Below are 25,443 nucleotides of genomic sequence, written 5' to 3'. Positions count from 1 at the left end.
CCTGTGCTTCTCTCCTAGCCTCACCGCTGGACACGGACGTGAGCCCATGACATGTCAATATTCTACAGGAGAGATCCCTGGACTCCATGGCCACATGCTGAGGAAGGTCAACTCCCAGTCCCTTCCCACACTGTGCCGCTGGCACCAGCCCCACTGATGTCACGGCCACATCAGAGTGGGGCTGGTGACAGGGTGGGCCCAGGAGGGGGGTGGCACAACACACAGGGGTTCGCTTGTTAGTGCTTTTGCTTCTCTGCTAGCCTCAGCGCTGGACATGGACACGAGCCCATGATACCACGCTCCTGGCCGCCTCTCCTTGATGCACCGCTGGAGACGCAGCAACATCATACGGGACAGTCCTACAGAGGAGCAGATGGTGCCATCAGCTGCGGACGAGAATTCTGCAACACCTAACACTTGCTATAGGAACTTGTCTATATGCAACCTTTTCTTAATAAAAGAACTTTTCTTAATAAAATGTAATTTTGAGAACCACTATGAATTGTGATGAAGTATCTTTTAGTCGTTTCCTGCTGATTTCCTGTATGCTGTTCTCCCGCAAAGACCAATGGAAAGTTAATAATACCATTGTTCAGCCATGAGGCCATATTTACACTTCAATCCCTTGTATGCATAAAATATTAAACTGTTCCTACACATGTCTAGAATTAATTTCTTTGGGAAGAACTCAAAAAGCTAGAACATTCTATCTTGAAAATAAAATGAAACTGGAAAACCAACCCACAAAAGGTATTGTTATCCCTTCACACTTTCACAGAATCACAGAATTTCTAGGTTGGAAGAGACCTCAAGACCACTGAGTCCAACCTCTGACCTAACACTAACAGTCCCCACTAAACCATATCCCTAAGCTCTACATCTAAACGTCTTTTAAAGACCTGCGGGGATGGTGACTCCACCACTTCCCTGGGCAGCCCGTTCCAATGCCTCACAACCCTTTCGGTAAAGAAGTTCTTTCTAACATCCAACCTAAAACACAGTTATCACTTTTGTAAGAGTCAAAAAGCACACAATATTCCTAGCTATCCTGAACCTAACAGCAGCACAGAATTCTTTGTCGTAAATCAGATGTCCTAGTACAATTACTTATACAATGCCTTTTATTTTTTTCCCCCTTTAGAAGCCCTTGGAATGTCCAGTAACTTCATTATACACCAAAAAACACCTATCGACATTGCCATAAGCACGTACAAGTTCTTCAAACTCTTCTAACGTAAACGAAACGGGCAAATTAGTGATGCACAGCAAAGCATCCGTTGGTTGGAGTTGCACGGATATTTCTTTTCCCCGAAGAGAATACTGGTGAAATTTCCAAATCACATTTTGAGCCTGCTCTCCATTTAACAGAGTAACAAATGCTGTAAGAGACCAAAACAAGTTACATCACTTACTACTTTACAAATAAGTGCTATAGCCCCCCTCACCTCTAAGAAAAAACAACACAAAACCCAGCAGTAGAAGTTAGAGGAAAAATAAGAGTTTGGGATTCACTCTGAAGACACAGTACATAAAAAGAAATGCTGCAATATACACTTAAAAATCGGAGAAACGTAGATATACAAAACCTCACTACTTGTAACACGACAGAATTTTACATCGGGGAAACAAAAAGGAACTACGTTTTCTACTTAGGTCAACATATTGGTGATTCAACTACATTTCTTTGAAGGCAGCATCCATACATTCTCACTAGGGATTTACCGCATCTTTTCTGCATTTTGAGTCTCTAGGATATTTCCCAAAATTGCAGAATCACAGACCGGCAGAGGCTGGAGGCCAACCCCTGCTCAAGCAGGACCACCAGAGCTGGGTGCCCATGACCATACCCAGCCGTCTTTTGAAGACGTCCAAGGACAGAGACTGAGCCACCTCTCCGGGCAGCCCGTGCACAGCACCAAAACGTTTCCTGATGTTCAGAGGAAACCCCCTCCGGGTTTTGCTTTGTGCCTGCTGCCTCTTGCCATCTTCTTGCCACCCTCTATAGAGGATGTAACAGTCTGCAGTGAATCAAGCAGCTGGAAGATCATTTACGGGTTTTGTTCTTGAGTCCCACTCGAGGGTGCAGCACAGGACAGCCACTGGCAAAATCTTTGGTTCACGTAAGAGAAAGAACAATGCAAGTCGACAGCTCTGGCTGAGACACCCTCAGCACTGTCAGGCACTTGTGGACACAGGGTTGGGCACTGGGCATCTTTCATACCCAAAGTGTGAAGTATCACCTCTAGACAGCAAACATTTTTCTGCTGCAATTGAGCCTTCAAGCCCACAAATCTCAGCAGCAAGTACCACACGAATCTTTAAAATGTGGCAGTGGGGAGGCAGTGCCTGCAGGATTTTATGCTTTTTTAACCTTTGCTGAGCTGCTGATCTTCAAACCGATCTTACAGCTGCTGAATTTCCCTCCCCATTATTACAAGTGGCTGTTGGTTGTTGTTATATTTTTATTTTACTTTATTTTATTTAACTGCTTCTTCTGCTCAGTGGGCACGGGTCCTGGTGATGCCATGGCCATGTAACAGGGGACAGAATGTTGGCGGTGGCCGTGTCACAGGGGGAGCTGCTATAAAAGGGCCGCAGCAGGCCAGTCCGGCCAGTCCGGCCGAGGAGCAGCCAGATGAGTGTGGGCTGAGGAGGGAGAGGAGAGGCCCCCCATGGCAATGAAGGGCGGCCGCTCTCCTCCAGCTGTTTTTTTTTTTTTATTATTTATTACTACAGATAGAATCCTGGAAAAGGACAGAGCAAGACCATGGCTACAGCCTTCTTCCAGCGCTCCGCTGGAGACGTGTCAGCTTCTACAGGAGAGATCCCTGGACTCCACGGCCACATGATAAGGAAGGTCAACTCCCAGTCCCTTCCCATATTGTGCCGCTGGCACCAACCCCACTGATGTCTTGTTGCCCGTATTTGCTTCTCTCCTAGCCTCAGCGCTGGACACAAGCCCAGGACACAACATTTGACAGGAGAGATCCCTGAACTCCATGGCTAAGGAAGGTCAACTCCCAGCCCCTTCCTATATTGTGCCGCTGGCACCAACCCCACGGATGTCTTGTTGCCCCTATTTGCTTCTCTCCTAGCCTCAGCGCTGGACACAGACCCCTGACACATCAACATTCGACAGGAGAGATCCCTGGACTCCATGGCCACATGCTGAGGAAGGTCAACTCCCAGCCCCTTCCCACGCTGTGCCACTGGCACCAGCCCCACTGATGTTGCAGCCACATCAGAGTGGGGCTGGTGACAGGGTGGGCCCAGGAGAGGCCTGGTAGTAGACATGGCGCTTCTCTTGTTGCCTGTGCTTCTCTCCTAGCCTCACCGCTGGACACGGACGTGAGCCCATGACATGTCAATATTCTACAGGAGAGATCCCTGGACTCCATGGCCACATGCTGAGGAAGGTCAACTCCCAGTCCCTTCCCACACTGTGCCGCTGGCACCAGCCCCACTGATGTCACGGCCACATCAGAGTGGGGCTGGTGACAGGGTGGGCCCAGGAGGGGGGTGGCACAACACACAGGGGTTCGCTTGTTAGTGCTTTTGCTTCTCTGCTAGCCTCAGCGCTGGACATGGACACGAGCCCATGATACCACGCTCCTGGCCGCCTCTCCTTGATGCACCGCTGGAGACGCAGCAACATCATACGGGACAGTCCTACAGAGGAGCAGATGCTGCCATCAGCTGCGGACGAGAATTCTGCAACACCTAACACTTGCTATAGGAACTTGTCTATATGCAACCTTTTCTTAATAAAAGAACTTTTCTTAATAAAATGTAATTTTGAGAACCACTATGAATTGTGATGAAGTATCTTTTAGTCGTTTCCTGCTGATTTCCTGTATGCTGTTCTCCCGCAAAGACCAATGGAAAGTTAATAATACCATTGTTCAGCCATGAGGCCATATTTACACGTCAATCCCTTGTATGCATAAAATATTAAACTGTTCCTACACATGTCTAGAATTAATTTCTTTGGGAAGAACTCAAAAAGCTAGAACATTCTATCTTGAAAATAAAATGAAACTGGAAAACCAACCCACAAAAGGTATTGTTATCCCTTCACACTTTCACAGAATCACACAATTTCTAGGTTGGAAGAGACCTCAAGACCACTGAGTCCAACCTCTCACCTAACACTAACAGTCCCCACTAAACCATATCCCTAAGCTCTACATCTAAACGTCTTTTAAAGACCTGCGGGGATGGTGACTCCACCACTTCCCTGGGCAGCCCGTTCCAATGCCTCACAACCCTTTCGGTAAAGAAGTTCTTTCTAACATCCAACCTAAAACACAGTTATCACTTTTGTAAGAGTTAAAAAGCACACAATATTCCTAGCTATCCTGAACCTAACACCAGCACAGAATTCTTTGTCGTAATTCAGATGTCCTAGTACAATTACTTATACAATGCCTTTTATTTTTTTCCCCCTTTAGAAGCCCTTGTAATGTCCAGTAACTTCATTATACACCAAAAAACACCTCTCGACATTGCCATAAGAACGTACAAGTTCTTCAAACTCTTCTAACGTAAACGAAACGGGCAAATTAGTGATGCACAGCAAAGCATCCGTTGGTTGGAGTTGCACGGATATTTCTTTTCCCCGAAGAGAATACTGGTGAAATTTCCAAATCACATTTTGAGCCTGCTCTCCATTTAACAGAGTAACAAATGCTGTAAGAGACCAAAACAAGTTACATCACTTACTACTTTACAAATAAGTGCTATAGCCCCCCTCACCTCTAAGAAAAAACAACACAAAACCCAGCAGTAGAAGTTAGAGGAAAAATAAGAGTTTGGGATTCACTCTGAAGACACAGTACATAAAAAGAAATGCTGCAATATACACTTAAAAATCGGAGAAACGTAGATATACAAAACCTCACTACTTGTAACACGACAGAATTTTACATCGGGGAAACAAAAAGTAACTACGTTTTCTACTTAGGTCAACATATTGGTGATTCAACTACATTTCTTTGAAGGCAGCATCCATACATTCTCACTAGGGATTTACCGCATCTTTTCTGCATTTTGAGTCTCTAGGATATTTCCCAAAATTGCAGAATCACAGACCGGCAGAGGCTGGAGGCCAACCCCTGCTCAAGCAGGACCACCAGAGCTGGGTGCCCATGACCATACCCAGCCGTCTTTTGAAGACGTCCAAGGACAGAGACTGAGCCACCTCTCCGGGCAGCCCGTGCACAGCACCAAAACGTTTCCTGATGTTCAGAGGAAACCCCCTCCGGGTTTTGCTTTGTGCCTGCTGCCTCTTGCCATCTTCTTGCCACCCTCTATAGAGGATGTAACAGTCTGCAGTGAATCAAGCAGGTGGAAGATCATTTACGGGTTTTGTTCTTGAGTCCCACTCGAGGGTGCAGCACAGGACAGCCACTGGCAAAATCTTTGGTTCACGTAAGAGAAAGAACAATGCAAGTCGACAGCTCTGGCTGAGACACCCTCAGCACTGTCAGGCACTTGTGGACACAGGGTTGGGCACTGGGCATCTTTCATACCCAAAGTGTGAAGTATCACCTCCAGACAGCAAACATTTTTCTGCTGCAATTGAGCCTTCAAGCCCACAAATCTCAGCAGCAAGTACCACACGAATCTTTAAAATGTGGCAGTGGGGAGGCAGTGCCTGCAGGATTTGATGCTCTTTTAACCTTTGCTGAGCTGCTGATCTTCAAACCGATCTTACAGCTGCTGAATTTCCCTCCCCATTATTACAAGTGGCTGTTGGTTGTTGTTATATTTTTATTTTACTTTATTTTATTTAACTGCTTCTTCTGCTCAGTGGGCACGGGTCCTGGTGATGCCATGGCCATGTAACAGGGGACAGAATGTTGGCGGTGGCCGTGTCACAGGGGGAGCTGCTATAAAAGGGCCGCAGCAGGCCAGTCCGGCCAGTCCGGCCGAGGAGCAGCCAGATGAGTGTGGGCTGAGGAGGGAGAGGAGAGGCCCCCCATGGCAATGAAGGGCGGCCGCTCTCCTCCAGCTGTTTTTTTTTTATTATTTATTATTACAGATAGAATCCTGGAAAAGGACAGAGCAAGACCATGGCTACAGCCTTCTTCCAGCGCTCCGCTGGAGACGTGTCAGCTTCTACAGGAGAGATCCCTGGACTCCACGGCCACATGATAAGGAAGGTCAACTCCCAGTCCCTTCCCATATTGTGCCGCTGGCACCAACCCCACTGATGTCTTGTTGCCCGTATTTGCTTCTCTCCTAGCCTCAGCGCTGGACACAGACGCGAGCCCATGACAGGACAACATTCGACAGGAGAGATCCCTGGACTCCATGGCTAAGGAAGGTCAACTCCCAGCCCCTTCCTATATTGTGCCGCTGGCACCAACCCCACGGATGTCTTGTTGCCCCTATTTGCTTCTCTCCTAGCCTCAGCGCTGGACACAGACCCCTGACACATCAACATTCGACAGGAGAGATCCCTGGACTCCATGGCCACATGCTGAGGAAGGTCAACTCCCAGCCCCTTCCCACGCTGTGCCACTGGCACCAGCCCCACTGATGTTGCGGCCACATCAGAGTGGGGCTGGTGACAGGGTGGGCCCAGGAGAGGCCTGGTAGTAGACATGGCGCTTCTCTTGTTGCCTGTGCTTCTCTCCTAGCCTCACCGCTGGACACGGACGTGAGCCCATGACATGTCAATATTCTACAGGAGAGATCCCTGGACTCCATGGCCACATGCTGAGGAAGGTCAACTCCCAGTCCCTTCCCACACTGTGCCGCTGGCACCAGCCCCACTGATGTCACGGCCACATCAGAGTGGGGCTGGTGACAGGGTGGGCCCAGGAGGGGGGTGGCACAACACACAGGGGTTCGCTTGTTAGTGCTTTTGCTTCTCTGCTAGCCTCAGCGCTGGACATGGACACGAGCCCATGATACCACGCTCCTGGCCGCCTCTCCTTGATGCACCGCTGGAGACGCAGCAACATCATACGGGACAGTCCTACAGAGGAGCAGATGGTGCCATCAGCTGCGGACGAGAATTGTGCAACACCTAACACTTGCTATAGGAACTTGTCTATATGCAACCTTTTCTTAATAAAAGAACTTTTCTTAATAAAATGTAATTTTGAGAACCACTATGAATTGTGATGAAGTATCTTTTAGTCGTTTCCTGCTGATTTCCTGTATGCTGTTCTCCCGCAAAGACCAATGGAAAGTTAATAATACCATTGTTCAGCCATGAGGCCATATTTACACTTCAATCCCTTGTATGCATAAAATATTAAACTGTTCCTACACATGTCTAGAATTAATTTCTTTGGGAAGAACTCAAAAAGCTAGAACATTCTATCTTGAAAATAAAATGAAACTGGAAAACCAACCCACAAAAGGTATTGTTATCCCTTCACACTTTCACAGAATCACACAATTTCTAGGTTGGAAGAGACCTCAAGACCACTGAGTCCAACCTCTCACCTAACACTAACAGTCCCCACTAAACCATATCCCTAAGCTCTACATCTAAACGTCTTTTAAAGACCTGCGGGGATGGTGACTCCACCACTTCCCTGGGCAGCCCGTTCCAATGCCTCACAACCCTTTCGGTAAAGAAGTTCTTTCTAACATCCAACCTAAAACACAGTTATCACTTTTGTAAGAGTTAAAAAGCACACAATATTCCTAGCTATCCTGAACCTAACAGCAGCACAGAATTCTTTGTCGTAAATCAGATGTCCTAGTACAATTACTTATACAATGCCTTTTATTTTTTTCCCCCTTTAGAAGCCCTTGTAATGTCCAGTAACTTCATTATACACCAAAAAACACCTCTCGACATTGCCATAAGCACGTACAAGTTCTTCAAACTCTTCTAACGTAAACGAAACGGGCAAATTAGTGATGCACAGCAAAGCATCCGTTGGTTGGAGTTGCACGGATATTTCTTTTCCCCGAAGAGAATACTGGTGAAATTTCCAAATCACATTTTGAGCCTGCTCTCCATTTAACAGAGTAACAAATGCTGTAAGAGACCAAAACAAGTTACATCACTTACTACTTTACAAATAAGTGCTATAGCCCCCCTCACCTCTAAGAAAAAACAACACAAAACCCAGCAGTAGAAGTTAGAGGAAAAATAAGAGTTTGGGATTCACTCCGAAGACACAGTACATAAAAAGAAATGCTGCAATATACACTTAAAAATCGGAGAAACGTAGATATACAAAACCTCACTACTTGTAACACGACAGAATTTTACATCGGGGAAACAAAAAGTAACTACGTTTTCTACTTAGGTCAACATATTGGTGATTCAACTACATTTCTCTGAAGGCAGCATCCATACATTCTCACTAGGGATTTACCGCATCTTTTCTGCATTTTGAGTCTCTAGGATATTTCCCAAAATTGCAGAATCACAGACCGGCAGAGGCTGGAGGCCAACCCCTGCTCAAGCAGGACCACCAGAGCTGGGTGCCCATGACCATACCCAGCCGTCTTTTGAAGACGTCCAAGGACAGAGACTGAGCCACCTCTCCGGGCAGCCCGTGCACAGCACCAAAACGTTTCCTGATGTTCAGAGGAAACCCCCTCCGGGTTTTGCTTTGTGCCTGCTGCCTCTTGCCATCTTCTTGCCACCCTCTATAGAGGATGTAACAGTCTGCAGTGAATCAAGCAGCTGGAAGATCATTTACGGGTTTTGTTCTTGAGTCCCACTCGAGGGTGCAGCACAGGACAGCCACTGGCAAAATCTTTGGTTCACGTAAGAGAAAGAACAATGCAAGTCGACAGCTCTGGCTGAGACACCCTCAGCACTGTCAGGCACTTGTGGACACAGGGTTGGGCACTGGGCATCTTTCATACCCAAAGTGTGAAGTATCACCTCCAGACAGCAAACATTTTTCTGCTGCAATTGAGCCTTCAAGCCCACAAATCTCAGCAGCAAGTACCACACGAATCTTTAAAATGTGGCAGTGGGGAGGCAGTGCCTGCAGGATTTGATGCTCTTTTAACCTTTGCTGAGCTGCTGATCTTCAAACCGATCTTACAGCTGCTGAATTTCCCTCCCCATTATTACAAGTGGCTGTTGGTTGTTGTTATATTTTTATTTTACTTTATTTTATTTAACTGCTTCTTCTGCTCAGTGGGCACGGGTCCTGGTGATGCCATGGCCATGTAACAGGGGACAGAATGTTGGCGGTGGCCGTGTCACAGGGGGAGCTGCTATAAAAGGGCCGCAGCAGGCCAGTCCGGCCAGTCCGGCCGAGGAGCAGCCAGATGAGTGTGGGCTGAGGAGGGAGAGGAGAGGCCCCCCATGGCAATGAAGGGAGGCCGCTCTCCTCCAGCTGTTTTTTTTTTTTATTATTTATTACTACAGATAGAATCCTGGAAAAGGACAGAGCAAGACCATGGCTACAGCCTTCTTCCAGCGCTCCGCTGGAGACGTGTCAGCTTCTACAGGAGAGATCCCTGGACTCCACGGCCACATGATAAGGAAGGTCAACTCCCAGCCCCTTCCCATATTGTGCCGCTGGCACCAACCCCACTGATGTCTTGTTGCCCGTATTTGCTTCTCTCCTAGCCTCAGCGCTGGACACAGACGCGAGCCCATGACAGGACAACATTCGACAGGAGAGATCCCTGGACTCCATGGCTAAGGAAGGTCAACTCCCAGCCCCTTCCTATATTGTGCCGCTGGCACCAACCCCACTGATGTCTTGTTGCCCCTATTTGCTTCTCTCCTAGCCTCAGCGCTGGACACAAGCCCAGGACACAACATTTGACAGGAGAGATCCCTGAACTCCATGGCTAAGGAAGGTCAACTCCCAGCCCCTTCCTATATTGTGCCGCTGGCACCAACCCCACGGATGTCTTGTTGCCCCTATTTGCTTCTCTCCTAGCCTCAGCGCTGGACACAGACCCCTGACACATCAACATTCGACAGGAGAGATCCCTGGACTCCATGGCCACATGCTGAGGAAGGTCAACTCCCAGCCCCTTCCCACGCTGTGCCACTGGCACCAGCCCCACTGATGTTGCGGCCACATCAGAGTGGGGCTGGTGACAGGGTGGGCCCAGGAGAGGCCTGGTAGTAGACATGGCGCTTCTCTTGTTGCCTGTGCTTCTCTCCTAGCCTCACCGCTGGACACGGACGTGAGCCCATGACATGTCAATATTCTACAGGAGAGATCCCTGGACTCCATGGCCACATGCTGAGGAAGGTCAACTCCCAGTCCCTTCCCACACTGTGCCGCTGGCACCAGCCCCACTGATGTCACGGCCACATCAGAGTGGGGCTGGTGACAGGGTGGGCCCAGGAGGGGGGTGGCACAACACACAGGGGTTCGCTTGTTAGTGCTTTTGCTTCTCTGCTAGCCTCAGCGCTGGACATGGACACGAGCCCATGATACCACGCTCCTGGCCGCCTCTCCTTGATGCACCGCTGGAGACGCAGCAACATCATACGGGACAGTCCTACAGAGGAGCAGATGGTGCCATCAGCTGCGGACGAGAATTGTGCAACACCTAACACTTGCTATAGGAACTTGTCTATATGCAACCTTTTCTTAATAAAAGAACTTTTCTTAATAAAATGTAATTTTGAGAACCACTATGAATTGTGATGAAGTATCTTTTAGTCGTTTCCTGCTGATTTCCTGTATGCTGTTCTCCCGCAAAGACCAATGGAAAGTTAATAATACCATTGTTCAGCCATGAGGCCATATTTACACTTCAATCCCTTGTATGCATAAAATATTAAACTGTTCCTACACATGTCTAGAATTAATTTCTTTGGGAAGAACTCAAAAAGCTAGAACATTCTATCTTGAAAATAAAATGAAACTGGAAAACCAACCCACAAAAGGTATTGTTATCCCTTCACACTTTCACAGAATCACACAATTTCTAGGTTGGAAGAGACCTCAAGACCACTGAGTCCAACCTCTCACCTAACACTAACAGTCCCCACTAAACCATATCCCTAAGCTCTACATCTAAACGTCTTTTAAAGACCTGCGGGGATGGTGACTCCACCACTTCCCTGGGCAGCCCGTTCCAATGCCTCACAACCCTTTCGGTAAAGAAGTTCTTTCTAACATCCAACCTAAAACACAGTTATCACTTTTGTAAGAGTTAAAAAGCACACAATATTCCTAGCTATCCTGAACCTAACAGCAGCACAGAATTCTTTGTCGTAAATCAGATGTCCTAGTACAATTACTTATACAATGCCTTTTATTTTTTTCCCCCTTTAGAAGCCCTTGTAATGGCCAGTAACTTCATTATACACCAAAAAACACCTCTCGACATTGCCATAAGCACGTACAAGTTCTTCAAACTCTTCTAACGTAAACGAAACGGGCAAATTAGTGATGCACAGCAAAGCATCCGTTGGTTGGAGTTGCACGGATATTTCTTTTCCCCGAAGAGAATACTGGTGAAATTTCCAAATCACATTTTGAGCCTGCTCTCCATTTAACAGAGTAACAAATGCTGTAATAGACCAAAACAAGTCACATCACTTACTACTTTACAAATAAGTGCTATAGCCCCCCTCACCTCTAAGAAAAAACAACACAAAACCCAGCAGTAGAAGTTAGAGGAAAAATAAGAGTTTGGGATTCACTCTGAAGACACAGTACATAAAAAGAAATGCTGCAATATACACTTAAAAATCGGAGAAACGTAGATATACAAAACCTCACTACTTGTAACACGACAGAATTTTACATCGGGGAAACAAAAAGTAACTACGTTTTCTACTTAGGTCAACATATTGGTGATTCAACTACATTTCTTTGAAGGCAGCATCCATACATTCTCACTAGGGATTTACCGCATCTTTTCTGCATTTTGAGTCTCTAGGATATTTCCCAAAATTGCAGAATCACAGACCGGCAGAGGCTGGAGGCCAACCCCTGCTCAAGCAGGACCACCAGAGCTGGGTGCCCATGACCATACCCAGCCGTCTTTTGAAGACGTCCAAGGACAGAGACTGAGCCACCTCTCCGGGCAGCCCGTGCACAGCACCAAAACGTTTCCTGATGTTCAGAGGAAACCCCCTCCGGGTTTTGCTTTGTGCCTGCTGCCTCTTGCCATCTTCTTGCCACCCTCTATAGAGGATGTAACAGTCTGCAGTGAATCAAGCAGGTGGAAGATCATTTACGGGTTTTGTTCTTGAGTCCCACTCGAGGGTGCAGCACAGGACAGCCACTGGCAAAATCTTTGGTTCACGTAAGAGAAAGAACAATGCAAGTCGACAGCTCTGGCTGAGACACCCTCAGCACTGTCAGGCACTTGTGGACACAGGGTTGGGCACTGGGCATCTTTCATACCCAAAGTGTGAAGTATCACCTCCAGACAGCAAACATTTTTCTGCTGCAATTGAGCCTTCAAGCCCACAAATCTCAGCAGCAAGTACCACACGAATCTTTAAAATGTGGCAGTGGGGAGGCAGTGCCTGCAGGATTTGATGCTCTTTTAACCTTTGCTGAGCTGCTGATCTTCAAACCGATCTTACAGCTGCTGAATTTCCCTCCCCATTATTACAAGTGGCTGTTGGTTGTTGTTATATTTTTATTTTACTTTATTTTATTTAACTGCTTCTTCTGCTCAGTGGGCACGGGTCCTGGTGATGCCATGGCCATGTAACAGGGGACAGAATGTTGGCGGTGGCCGTGTCACAGGGGGAGCTGCTATAAAAGGGCCGCAGCAGGCCAGTCCGGCCAGTCCGGCCGAGGAGCAGCCAGATGAGTGTGGGCTGAGGAGGGAGAGGAGAGGCCCCCCATGGCAATGAAGGGAGGCCGCTCTCCTCCAGCTGTTTTTTTTTTTTTATTATTTATTACTACAGATAGAATCCTGGAAAAGGACAGAGCAAGACCATGGCTACAGCCTTCTTCCAGCACTCCGCTGGAGACGTGTCAGCTTCTACAGGAGAGATCCCTGGACTCCACGGCCACATGATAAGGAAGGTCAACTCCCAGTCCCTTCCCATATTGTGCCGCTGGCACCAACCCCACTGATGTCTTGTTGCCCGTATTTTCTTCTCTCCTAGCCTCAGCGCTGGACACAGACGCGAGCCCATGACAGGACAACATTCGACAGGAGAGATCCCTGGACTCCATGGCTAAGGAAGGTCAACTCCCAGCCCCTTCCTATATTGTGCCGCTGGCACCAACCCCACTGATGTCTTGTTGCCCCTATTTGCTTCTCTCCTAGCCTCAGCGCTGGACACAAGCCCAGGACACAACATTTGACAGGAGAGATCCCTGAACTCCATGGCTAAGGAAGGTCAACTCCCAGCCCCTTCCTATATTTTGCCGCTGGCACCAACCCCACGGATGTCTTGTTGCCCCTATTTGCTTCTCTCCTAGCCTCAGCGCTGGACACAGACCCCTGACACATCAACATTCGACAGGAGAGATCCCTGGACTCCATGGCCACATGCTGAGGAAGGTCAACTCCCAGCCCCTTCCCACGCTGTGCCACTGGCACCAGCCCCACTGATGTCAGGCCACATCAGAGTGGGGCTGGTGACAGGGTGGGCCCAGGAGAGGCCTGGTAGTAGACATGGCGCTTCTCTTGTTGCCTGTGCTTCTCTCCTAGCCTCACCGCTGGACACGGACGTGAGCCCATGACATGTCAATATTCTACAGGAGAGATCCCTGGACTCCATGGCCACATGCTGAGGAAGGTCAACTCCCAGTCCCTTCCCACACTGTGCCGCTGGCACCAGCCCCACTGATGTCACGGCCACATCAGAGTGGGGCTGGTGACAGGGTGGGCCCAGGAGGGGGGTGGCACAACACACAGGGGTTCGCTTGTTAGTGCTTTTGCTTCTCTGCTAGCCTCAGCGCTGGACATGGACACGAGCCCATGATACCACGCTCCTGGCCGCCTCTCCTTGACGCACCGCTGGAGATGCATCAGCATCCTACAGGAGAGTCCTACAGAGGAGCAGATGGTGCCATCAGCTGCGGACGAGAATTCTGCAACACCTAACACTTGCTATATGAACTTGTCTATATGCAACCTTTTCTTAATAAAAGAACTTTTCTTAATAAAATGTAATTTTGAGAACCACTATGAATTGTGATGAAGTATCTTTTAGTCGTTTCCTGCTGATTTCCTGTATGCTGTTCTCCCGCAAAGACCAATGGAAAGTTAATAATACCATTGTTCAGCCATGAGGCCATATTTACACTTCAATCCCTTGTATGCATAAAATATTAAACTGTTCCTACACATGTCTAGAATTAATTTCTTTGGGAAGAACTCAAAAAGCTAGAACATTCTATCTTGAAAATAAAATGAAACTGGAAAACCAACCCACAAAAGGTATTGTTATCCCTTCACACTTTCACAGAATCACACAATTTCTAGGTTGGAAGAGACCTCAAGACCACTGAGTCCAACCTCTGACCTAACACTAACAGTCCCCACTAAACCATATCCCTAAGCTCTACATCTAAACGTCTTTTAAAGACCTGCGGGGATGGTGACTCCACCACTTCCCTGGGCAGCCCGTTCCAAGGCCTCACAACCCTTTCGGTAAAGAAGTTCTTTCTAACATCCAACCTAAAACACAGTTATCACTTTTGTAAGAGTTAAAAAGCACACAATATTCCTAGCTATCCTGAACCTAACAGCAGCACAGAATTCTTTGTCGTAAATCAGATGTCCTAGTACAATTACTTATACAATGCCTTTTATTTTTTTCCCCCTTTAGAAGCCCTTGTAATGGCCAGTAACTTCATTATACACCAAAAAACACCTATCGACATTGCCATAAGCACGTACAAGTTCTTCAAACTCTTCTAACGTAAACGAAACGGGCAAATTAGTGATGCACAGCAAAGCATCCGTTGGTTGGAGTTGCACGGATATTTCTTTTCCCCGAAGAGAATACTGGTGAAATTTCCAAATCACATTTTGAGCCTGCTCTCCATTTAACAGAGTAACAAATGCTGTAATAGACCAAAACAAGTTACATCACTTACTACTTTACAAATAAGTGCTATAGCCCCCCTCACCTCTAAGAAAAAACAACACAAAACCCAGCAGTAGAAGTTAGAGGAAAAATAAGAGTTTGGGATTCACTCTGAAGACACAGTACATAAAAAGAAATGCTGCAATATACACTTAAAAATCGGAGAAACGTAGATATACAAAACCTCACTACTTGTAACACGACAGAATTTTACATCGGGGAAACAAAAAGTAACTACGTTTTCTACTTAGGTCAACATATTGGTGATTCAACTACATTTCTCTGAAGGCAGCATCCATACATTCTCACTAGGGATTTACCGCATCTTTTCTGCATTTTGAGTCTCTAGGATATTTCCCAAAATTGCAGAATCACAGACCGGCAGAGGCTGGAGGCCAACCCCTGCTCAAGCAGGACCACCAGAGCTGGGTGCCCATGACCATACCCAGCCGTCTTTTGAAGACGTCCAAGGACAGAGACTGAGCCACCTCTCCGGGCAGCCCGTGCACAGCGCCAAAACGTTTCCTGATGTTCAGAGGAAACCCCCTCCGGGTTTTGCTTTGTGCCTGCTGCCTCTTGCCATCTTCTTGCCACCCTCTATAGAGGATGTAACAGTCTGCAGTGAATCAAGCAGGTGGAAGATCATTTACGGGTTTTGTTCTTGAGTCCCACTCGAGGGTGCAGCACAGGACAGCCACTGGCAAAATCTTTGGTTCACGTAAGAGAAAGAACAATGCAAGTCGACAGCTCTGGCTGAGACACCCTCAGCACTGTCAGGCACTTGTGGACACAGGGTTGGGCACTGGGCATCTTTCATACCCAAAGTGTGAAGTATCACCTCCAGACAGCAAACATTTTTCTGCTGCAATTGAGCCTTCAAGCCCACAAATCTCAGCAGCAAGTACCACACGAATCTTTAAAATGTGGCAGTGGGGAGGCAGTGCCTGCAGGATTTGATGCTCTTTTAACCTTTGCTGAGCTGCTGATCTTCAAACCGATCTTACAGCTGCTGAATTTCCCTCCCCATTATTACAAGTGGCTGTTGGTTGTTGTTATATTTTTATTTTACTTTATTTTATTTAACTGCTTCTTCTGCTCAGTGGGCACGGGTCCTGGTGATGCCATGGCCATGTAACAGGGGACAGAATGTTGGCGGTGGCCGTGTCACAGGGGGAGCTGCTATAAAAGGGCCGCAGCAGGCCAGTCCGGCCAGTCCGGCCGAGGAGCAGCCAGATGAGTGTGGGCTGAGGAGGGAGAGGAGAGGCCCCCCATGGCAATGAAGGGAGGCCGCTCTCCTCCAGCTGTTTTTTTTTTTTATTATTTATTACTACAGATAGAATCCTGGAAAAGGACAGAGCAAGACCATGGCTACAGCCTTCTTCCAGCACTCCGCTGGAGACGTGTCAGCTTCTACAGGGGAGATCCCTGGACTCCACGGCCACATGATAAGGAAGGTCAACTCCCAGCCCCTTCCCATATTGTGCCGCTGGCACCAACCCCACTGATGTCTTGTTGCCCGTATTTGCTTCTCTCCTAGCCTCAGCGTTGGACACGGACGCGAGCCCATGACAGGACAACATTCTACAGGAGAGATCCCTGGACTCCATGGCTAAGGAAGGTCAACTCCCAGCCCCTTCCTATGTTGTGCCGCTGGCACCAACCCCACTGATGTCTTGTTGCCCGTATTTGCTTCTCTCCTAGCCTCAGCGCTGGACACAAGCCCAGGACACAACATTTGACAGGAGAGATCCCTGGACTCCATGGCTAAGGAAGGTCAACTCCCAGCCCCTTCCTATATTGTGCCGCTGGCACCAACCCCACGGATGTCTTGTTGCCCCTATTTGCTTCTCTCCTAGCCTCAGCGCTGGACACAGACCCCTGACACATCAACATTCGACAGGAGAGATCCCTGGACTCCATGGCCACATGCTGAGGAAGGTCAACTCCCAGCCCCTTCCCACGCTGTGCCACTGGCACCAGCCCCACTGATGTCGCGGCCACATCAGAGTGGGGCTGGTGACAGGGTGGGCCCAGGAGAGGCCTGGTAGTAGACATGGCGCTTCTCTTGTTGCCTGTGCTTCTCTCCTAGCCTCACCGCTGGACACGGACGTGAGCCCATGACATGTCAATATTCTACAGGAGAGATCCCTGGACTCCATGGCCACATGCTGAGGAAGGTCAACTCCCAGTCCCTTCCCACACTGTGCCGCTGGCACCAGCCCCACTGATGTCACGGCCACATCAGAGTGGGGCTGGTGACAGGGTGGGCCCAGGAGGGGGGTGGCACAACACACAGGGGTTCGCTTGTTAGTGCTTTTGCTTCTCTGCTAGCCTCAGCGCTGGACATGGACACGAGCCCATGATACCACGCTCCTGGCCGCCTCTCCTTGATGCACCGCTGGAGACGCAGCAACATCATACGGGACAGTCCTACAGAGGAGCAGATGCTGCCATCAGCTGCGGACGAGAATTCTGCAACACCTAACACTTGCTATATGAACTTGTCTATATGCAACCTTTTCTTAATAAAAGAACTTTTCTTAATAAAATGTAATTTTGAGAACCACTATGAATTGTGATGAAGTATCTTTTAGTCGTTTCCTGCTGATTTCCTGTATGCTGTTCTCCCGCAAAGACCAATGGAAAGTTAATAATACCATTGTTCAGCCATGAGGCCATATTTACACTTCAATCCCTTGTATGCATAAAATATTAAACTGTTCCTACACATGTCTAGAATTAATTTCTTTGGGAAGAACTCAAAAAGCTAGAACATTCTATCTTGAAAATAAAATGAAACTGGAAAACCAACCCACAAAAGGTATTGTTATCCCTTCACACTTTCACAGAATCACACAATTTCTAGGTTGGAAGAGACCTCAAGACCACTGAGTCCAACCTCTCACCTAACACTAACAGTCCCCACTAAACCATATCCCTAAGCTCTACATCTAAACGTCTTTTAAAGACCTGCGGGGATGGTGACTCCACCACTTCCCTGGGCAGCCCGTTCCAATGCCTCACAACCCTTTCGGTAAAGAAGTTCTTTCTAACATCCAACCTAAAACACAGTTATCACTTTTGTACGAGTTAAAAAGCACACAATATTCCTAGCTATCCTGAACCTAACAGCAGCACAGAATTCTTTGTCGTAAATCAGATGTCCTAGTACAATTACTTATACAATGCCTTTTATTTTTTTCCCCCTTTAGAAGCCCTTGTAATGGCCAGTAACTTCATTATACACCAAAAAACACCTCTCGACATTGCCATAAGCACGTACAAGTTCTTCAAACTCTTCTAACGTAAACGAAACGGGCAAATTAGTGATGCACAGCAAAGCATCCGTTGGTTGGAGTTGCACGGATATTTCTTTTCCCCGAAGAGAATACTGGTGAAATTTCCAAATCACATTTTGAGCCTGCTCTCCATTTAACAGAGTAACAAATGCTGTAAGAGACCAAAACAAGTTACATCACTTACTACTTTACAAATAAGTGCTATAGCCCCCCTCACCTCTAAGAAAAAACAACACAAAACCCAGCAGTAGAAGTTAGAGGAAAAATAAGAGTTTGGGATTCACTCTGAAGACACAGTACATAAAAAGAAATGCTGCAATATACACTTAAAAATCGGAGAAACGTAGATACACAAAACCTCACTACTTGTAACACGACAGAATTTTACATCGGGGAAACAAAAAGGAACTACGTTTTCTACTTAGGTCAACATATTGGTGATTCAACTACATTTCTTTGAAGGCAGCATCCATACATTCTCACTAGGGATTTACCGCATCTTTTCTGCATTTTGAGTCTCTAGGATATTTCCCAAAATTGCAGAATCACAGACCGGCAGAGGCTGGAGGCCAACCCCTGCTCAAGCAGGACCACCAGAGCTGGGTGCCCATGACCATACCCAGCCGTCTTTTGAAGACGTCCAAGGACAGAGACTGAGCCACCTCTCCGGGCAGCCCGTGCACAGCACCAAAACGTTTCCTGATGTTCAGAGGAAACCCCCTCCGGGTTTTGCTTTGTGCCTGCTGCCTCTTGCCATCTTCTTGCCACCCTCTATAGAGGATGTAACAGTCTGCAGTGAATCAAGCAGGTGGAAGATCATTTACGGGTTTTGTTCTTGAGTCCCACTCGAGGGTGCAGCACAGGACAGCCACTGGCAAAATCTTTGGTTCACGTAAGAGAAAGAACAATGCAAGTCGACAGCTCTGGCTGAGACACCCTCAGCACTGTCAGGCACTTGTGGACACAGGGTTGGGCACTGGGCATCTTTCATACCCAAAGTGTGAAGTATCACCTCCAGACAGCAAACATTTTTCTGCTGCAATTGAGCCTTCAAGCCCACAAATCTCAGCAGCAAGTACCACACGAATCTTTAAAATGTGGCAGTGGGGAGGCAGTGCCTGCAGGATTTGATGCTCTTTTAACCTTTGCTGAGCTGCTGATCTTCAAACCGATCTTACAGCTGCTGAATTTCCCTCCCCATTATTACAAGTGGCTGTTGGTTGTTGTTATATTTTTATTTTACTTTATTTTATTTAACTGCTTCTTCTGCTCAGTGGGCACGGGTCCTGGTGATGCCATGGCCATGTAACAGGGGACAGAATGTTGGCGGTGGCCGTGTCACAGGGGGAGCTGCTATAAAAGGGCCGCAGCAGGCCAGTCCGGCCAGTCCGGCCGAGGAGCAGCCAGATGAGTGTGGGCTGAGGAGGGAGAGGAGAGGCCCCCCATGGCAATGAAGGGAGGCCGCTCTCCTCCAGCTGTTTTTTTTTTATTATTTATTATTGCAGACAGAATCCTGGAAAAGGACAGAGCAAGACCATGGCTACAGCCTTCTTCCAGCACTCCGCTGGAAGTGTCAGCTTCTACAGGAGAGATCCCTGGACTCCACGGCCACATGATAAGGAAGGTCAACTCCCAGCCCCTTCCCATATTGTGCCGCTGGCACCAACCCCACTGATGTCTTGTTGCCCGTATTTGCTTCTCTCCTAGCCTCAGCGCTGGACACAGACGCGAGCCCATGACAGGACAACATTCGACAGGAGAGATCCCTGGACTCCATGGCTAAGGAAGGTCAACTCCCAGCCCCTTCCTATATTGTGCCGCTGGCACCAACCCCACTGATGTCTTGTTGCCCCTATTTGCTTCTCTCCTAGCCTCAGCGCTGGACACAAGCCCAGGACACAACATTTGACAGGAGAGATCCCTGAACTCCATGGCTAAGGAAGGTCAACTCCCAGCCCCTTCCTATATTGTGCCGCTGGCACCAACCCCACGGATGTCTTGTTGCCCCTATTTGCTTCTCTCCTAGCCTCAGCGCTGGACACAGACCCCTGACACATCAACATTCGACAGGAGAGATCCCTGGACTCCATGGCCACATGCTGAGGAAGGTCAACTCCCAGTCCCTTCCCACGCTGTGCCACTGGCACCAGCCCCACTGATGTCGCGGCCACATCAGAGTGGGGCTGGTGACAGGGTGGGCCCAGGAGAGGCCTGGTAGTAGACATGGCGCTTCTCTTGTTGCCTGTGCTTCTCTCCTAGCCTCACCGCTGGACACGGACGTGAGCCCATGACATGTCAATATTCTACAGGAGAGATCCCTGGACTCCATGGCCACATGCTGAGGAAGGTCAACTCCCAGTCCCTTCCCACACTGTGCCGCTGGCACCAGCCCCACTGATGTCACGGCCACATCAGAGTGGGGCTGGTGACAGGGTGGGCCCAGGAGGGGGGTGGCACAACACACAGGGGTTCGCTTGTTAGTGCTTTTGCTTCTCTGCTAGCCTCAGCGCTGGACATGGACACGAGCCCATGATACCACGCTCCTGGCCGCCTCTCCTTGATGCACCGCTGGAGACGCAGCAACATCATACGGGACAGTCCTACAGAGGAGCAGATGGTGCCATCAGCTGCGGACGAGAATTCTGCAACACCTAACACTTGCTATAGGAACTTGTCTATATGCAACCTTTTCTTAATAAAAGAACTTTTCTTAATAAAATGTAATTTTGAGAACCACTATGAATTGTGATGAAGTATCTTTTAGTCGTTTCCTGCTGATTTCCTGTATGCTGTTCTCCCGCAAAGACCAATGGAAAGTTAATAATACCATTGTTCAGCCATGAGGCCATATTTACACTTCAATCCCTTGTATGCATAAAATATTAAACTGTTCCTACACATGTCTAGAATTAATTTCTTTGGGAAGAACTCAAAAAGCTAGAACATTCTATCTTGAAAATAAAATGAAACTGGAAAACCAACCCACAAAAGGGATTGTTATCCCTTCACACTTTCACAGAATCACAGAATTTCTAGGTTGGAAGAGACCTCAAGACCACTGAGTCCAACCTCTGACCTAACACTAACAGTCCCCACTAAACCATATCCCTAAGCTCTACATCTAAACGTCTTTTAAAGACCTGCGGGGATGGTGACTCCACCAAGTAAGGCAATCCTCCTCGTCCTCTTTGATTTGGTGTGAAAAATGGTCCAGGTAGCTGAATTTTTAACTTCACCTTCTGCTTATGCAGGGAATGCTTCCCCCCTGGTGGAAGTGATAGTTAGTGGTGGAAGGCATATTGACAGCGCTGATGTCAATGCACACTTCTTCAATGACAGCGATCATTACACCAACAGACAGAAATAAAAAAGCCAATGTCTGTGGATCGTTCACCAGTAGGTCCTGAACTTTCTGATTCTCGGTGAAAGGCTCTGTGTACGTACCTCAAAGAGCAAGCCTAGCTTTCTTCCATCTGTGTGTCTGATGTCCGAGTGGCCACGTTTGTTGCACACATCTCTGCTGAGTTACGGTGCAAGGCATTATAGGGTACTGGAGCTAATTGTATTCTCAGCACTAAATCTCTTCTTTAATGCGCAGGTAATGAGGAAGTCTGCAGGTAAACTCATTATGAGGATCAGTCAATGTGTGTTTTCCTGTAGCGCTTTTAGTAATCATGTTAACTTGATAGCATTTCCCTGGCCTTCTGAAAACTTTTAAATTGCAGAAATGGGCCATTTGTTATTACTGTGTTTTTACTTGGAGTGTGGGAACAGGATGTAGGCTATTTTGTTCCCTTTTAAGCATCAAAAAATCCTACCCAAAACCAAACCTTTTGAAGTTAGATTTTATTAATCACAGAATCATGTTCAATAGGCTTTTTTTTTTCTTTTTTCTTTTTTTTTTCTCTCCTTAACACACATACAAAGAAAGTAGAGTGGCAGAAATGCAAAGTGGCAAGGTGGAGGAAAAGGCCACTGGTGCTTGTCTGGGGTTATCCCCTGGTGCCGCAGTGTTGGCCACTCGTATGTCCTGCAGCCAGACCTGGGATAGAGTGGGGCTGCATTAAATGTGACCTTTCTGAAGGGAAACCTGCCTGAGCTAAGTAATCAAACTCAACCTGTGTTTGATATATGTCAAGTGGAGACATTTGGGCTAAAACACCTAATCAATAAAGGAGAATCTTGATCTATATGCATTATTTCTGCCCCAGTGGGATCCATCTGCTTGTTCATTCTTCTTCCCATACCTGGCCCTTCCTAGCCCCTTTTTCCCTCCTTCCCACCACACAGTTTCTATACCCTTGCTGTTCTTTTCTCATGCTGCTTTTTTATGCTGCTCCTTTTTTCTCACCCTTTATTATTTCTGTAGAAAACAAGTCATGCAGAATGTCAACATCTCAGCATAGAAAGGGGTCCACCCATTTCCCATTTTTTTCACTCCGTTCTTCTGATTTCCTTCCAAAACTATTGGCTACTAATGCTGGCATAGTCCCTGATGTTTTGAAATTGTCACATCTGGCTCTGAAAAGTTACTGAGACAGAAATGTCTTCACTGCTGAACACAGTGTCTCAGCAACCCAGTACATCTGGTTTTGAGATGCATGCGAGATGTGCTTTCTAATAGGTCTTGACCGCAGTGCATCTTAATATGCATAAAATACTGCCAGATTTTGGAGTCAGGCCTGGGTCCCAAAGGGTAGATGCCAAGTTCCCACTAAAATTAGTGCCTAAAGATGTGGTTTAGAGCAATGTTGGAAAACTAGTAGCTTAAAACTGGACACAGTATAGTAGGACTTTGCTCAATATTTGAGTAAAATAATCATATTTTTAGAGTTTTCTTTGGTGCAGCTACTTTGGGACAAATTGCACAATTTTCTAGAAGTTAGGAGAAAAAAGCTTATCCTCTGTAGCCACTTAGTTATGAAGCAGATCTAGCCATGAATATACAGACCAAGATTTGAGGGCTGCGATAGCTTGACAACGGGCAGCTGCCAAAAAGCTGCACAAAATCAATTAACAGTGGCTTGGCAAACCATGCAAAATACCCACTACTGCTGAGCTGGGGCAGCAAACACGGGGGGTGCTGCTAAGAGAGCTGGGGATTGCACTCCTGTGGGACCCAGGAGGTGGGCAGCAACCAGAGCTCTGCGTGTCGGGCTGCCACAGCACACATTGTGCTGCCGTGCATGTTGAGGCTGAGTTCTCCCTGCCCTGATAAAAGAACACCTTCGTCTTGGTATCATAAAATGATTTGTGGCTAGTCCCAGAATTTAAACTGAATTCTAGAGGCAATCACGACCAGTAGTAGGTGTTAGGACATGAGTGCAATGCACTTACTGCTGTGATCTGTTCCAGCGCTCGCTGTTTTTCTGGCTCTGTCTTCTTGATAGCCTCCACATTGGTGTTTGTGCACTGCTCACCAATTCGTGAACTGGTGTGGCGCTGATGTGTCCAGAAGATGACGTTTTTCCTGCTAAAATGGCAGCAGTCTGTAAGTATCTTTAGTATTGTTTATATATTTGCTTCAGACAGACCTCCTTCATAAACTGGGAGATGGTTAAGAGAAGTAACACAGGAGTTTAAAAGCACGAGAAAAGAAAAATCCAGAAACCAGATGTATCTATTGACTTGAATTATTAATGTGTGAAAAAAGCATGATGCAAAAGTGGGCAATTTGTCGTGTATGAATCAAACGTTTTAACACTCCTCTCATGAATAATTTTCAAAGTCTTTATTATCCTCAGACACTTATCAGTTTTGTGTAATTTCTGTCTATATGACTCACAGAATTACTTCATCCTCTGTAACTATTTTCTTGCCTGAAAAGCTTCCATATAAGATGGCAATAGCTGTTTATACCACAATCTACATCTATTTAGGTCTCTCTCCAATTTTTTCTCTTGCTGTAAGGAATGAAGTGTTCAAATGCACACAATTCTGTAAGCGCCCAGAGTATGCCATTGAGGATTAATATTCTGAGCCCAACAATTCTTACCTTAGCCTGGCGGTGATTTCCTCCCTTTGCTTCTGTGTGTTTCCATCAGGCGTTTAGTAACGTCCCGCCAGATTCAGTAAGGACTGCGGTGTCGGTTGTGGGATGCTGACATCCTTCAGGTGTGCTAGGGGAGTGACAGTGAGAAAATTCATTAATTAGTTGTTAATAATTGTACCTGGATTTGTTTCTCACAGAAGCATTTACACCCTTTTAGGTTCTTGCACAGTGTCAGAGAAGGAGGTGAATTCTCTTCTTTCCTGTAAAGACACGTATTTGGGATCCCACTTCTCATTTTCCCCATGGACATCTACATTTAACAGCAAGTTACCAGGGCACTCTGAGATAACTTCTCTGCTGACCAGGCAGTTCCACTATTCACAAACTGGTCTTATCCTGCCATCATGTGAGACAAAGATATCAGCTTTAATGATTTGATTTTTTTTTTTTTTAAAAAAGAGATCAATTTGTACCACACAGAGTTGCTCACAAGTTTCTCTTGGTGCTAGGGTAAAGTGTCTGAGGGTGAGTCAGGGTTTTAAGATCGGAGCTCTGCTGCCACCATCTCCGCAGTTACCAGCTGTGATTCATTCCTGTATGCCCCCGAGGTGAATCACTGTCAATAAGGCTCCACAGCTCACCCTGAACGATTCCCTCCTGGAAGGTGAGCCGGTGTGCTCAGATGGCTGCCTTTGTTTCTCAAGTTCAAAGCAACAATTTAACTTTTTGTCCTAGAACAAAATAAATAACAGGAAGGAGCCATTCTGCTCTAAATTAAAGAGGTGTGTCTCTTGGATTATCTTTACTAAATTAGTATAGATACGCTTGCATCAGCCTGGGGAGGAAATTTGAGCACACAGCTCCTAGGGGTTTCCAACAAAGGAGGAACATGCATTTAATTATACATTTAATTATACATTTAATTAGCTGGTTGTGTTTTATTGTGGTATGCTCAGTAAGTTTTAATGTCTATTCAATTATCCTTTCTTATGGTTATAATAGCACTTTTTGTTTTATTTTTATTCTAAAATCTTATTTTTTTTAGTGTATTTGAGGCCAATTTATTGTATCAGTCAAAGTATATGACCGTAGTATCTGTACAGCTGTGGAAAACACGAATCTTTCAGGAGGGAGCATTTTTTGTATAGAATATGCTTAACCTCTACTTAATGTAATTT

The 25,443-nt window shown here is 46.9% G+C and overlaps 1 long non-coding RNA gene across 5 annotated transcripts in view; it reads right to left on the bottom strand.

Moving 5' to 3' along the window:
* LOC137860187 (uncharacterized) overlaps window positions 1–25,443 on the bottom strand; it is a 62,428-nt gene that overhangs the window by 29,378 nt on the left and 7,607 nt on the right. For 2 of the 5 annotated variants that reach the window (XR_011098764.1, XR_011098762.1), the window contains exons 4-6: window positions 24,269–24,392; window positions 23,611–23,746; window positions 21,358–21,884 (exon numbers count right to left, since the gene is read on the bottom strand). This is a non-coding gene — a long non-coding RNA (uncharacterized lncRNA). Of the gene's footprint in view, window positions 1–21,356; window positions 21,885–23,610; window positions 23,747–24,268; window positions 24,393–25,443 lie in introns of those variants that run through there. The other 3 variants (XR_011098766.1, XR_011098763.1, XR_011098765.1) reach the window with 3 other exon arrangements.

Source organism: Anas acuta, chromosome 8 (genome assembly GCF_963932015.1).
Source record: "Anas acuta chromosome 8, bAnaAcu1.1, whole genome shotgun sequence".
Taxonomy (NCBI): domain Eukaryota; kingdom Metazoa; phylum Chordata; class Aves; order Anseriformes; family Anatidae; genus Anas; species Anas acuta.
Note: the sequence above shows the minus strand (reverse complement) of the source record. Positions and strands in the feature narration are given on the sequence as shown.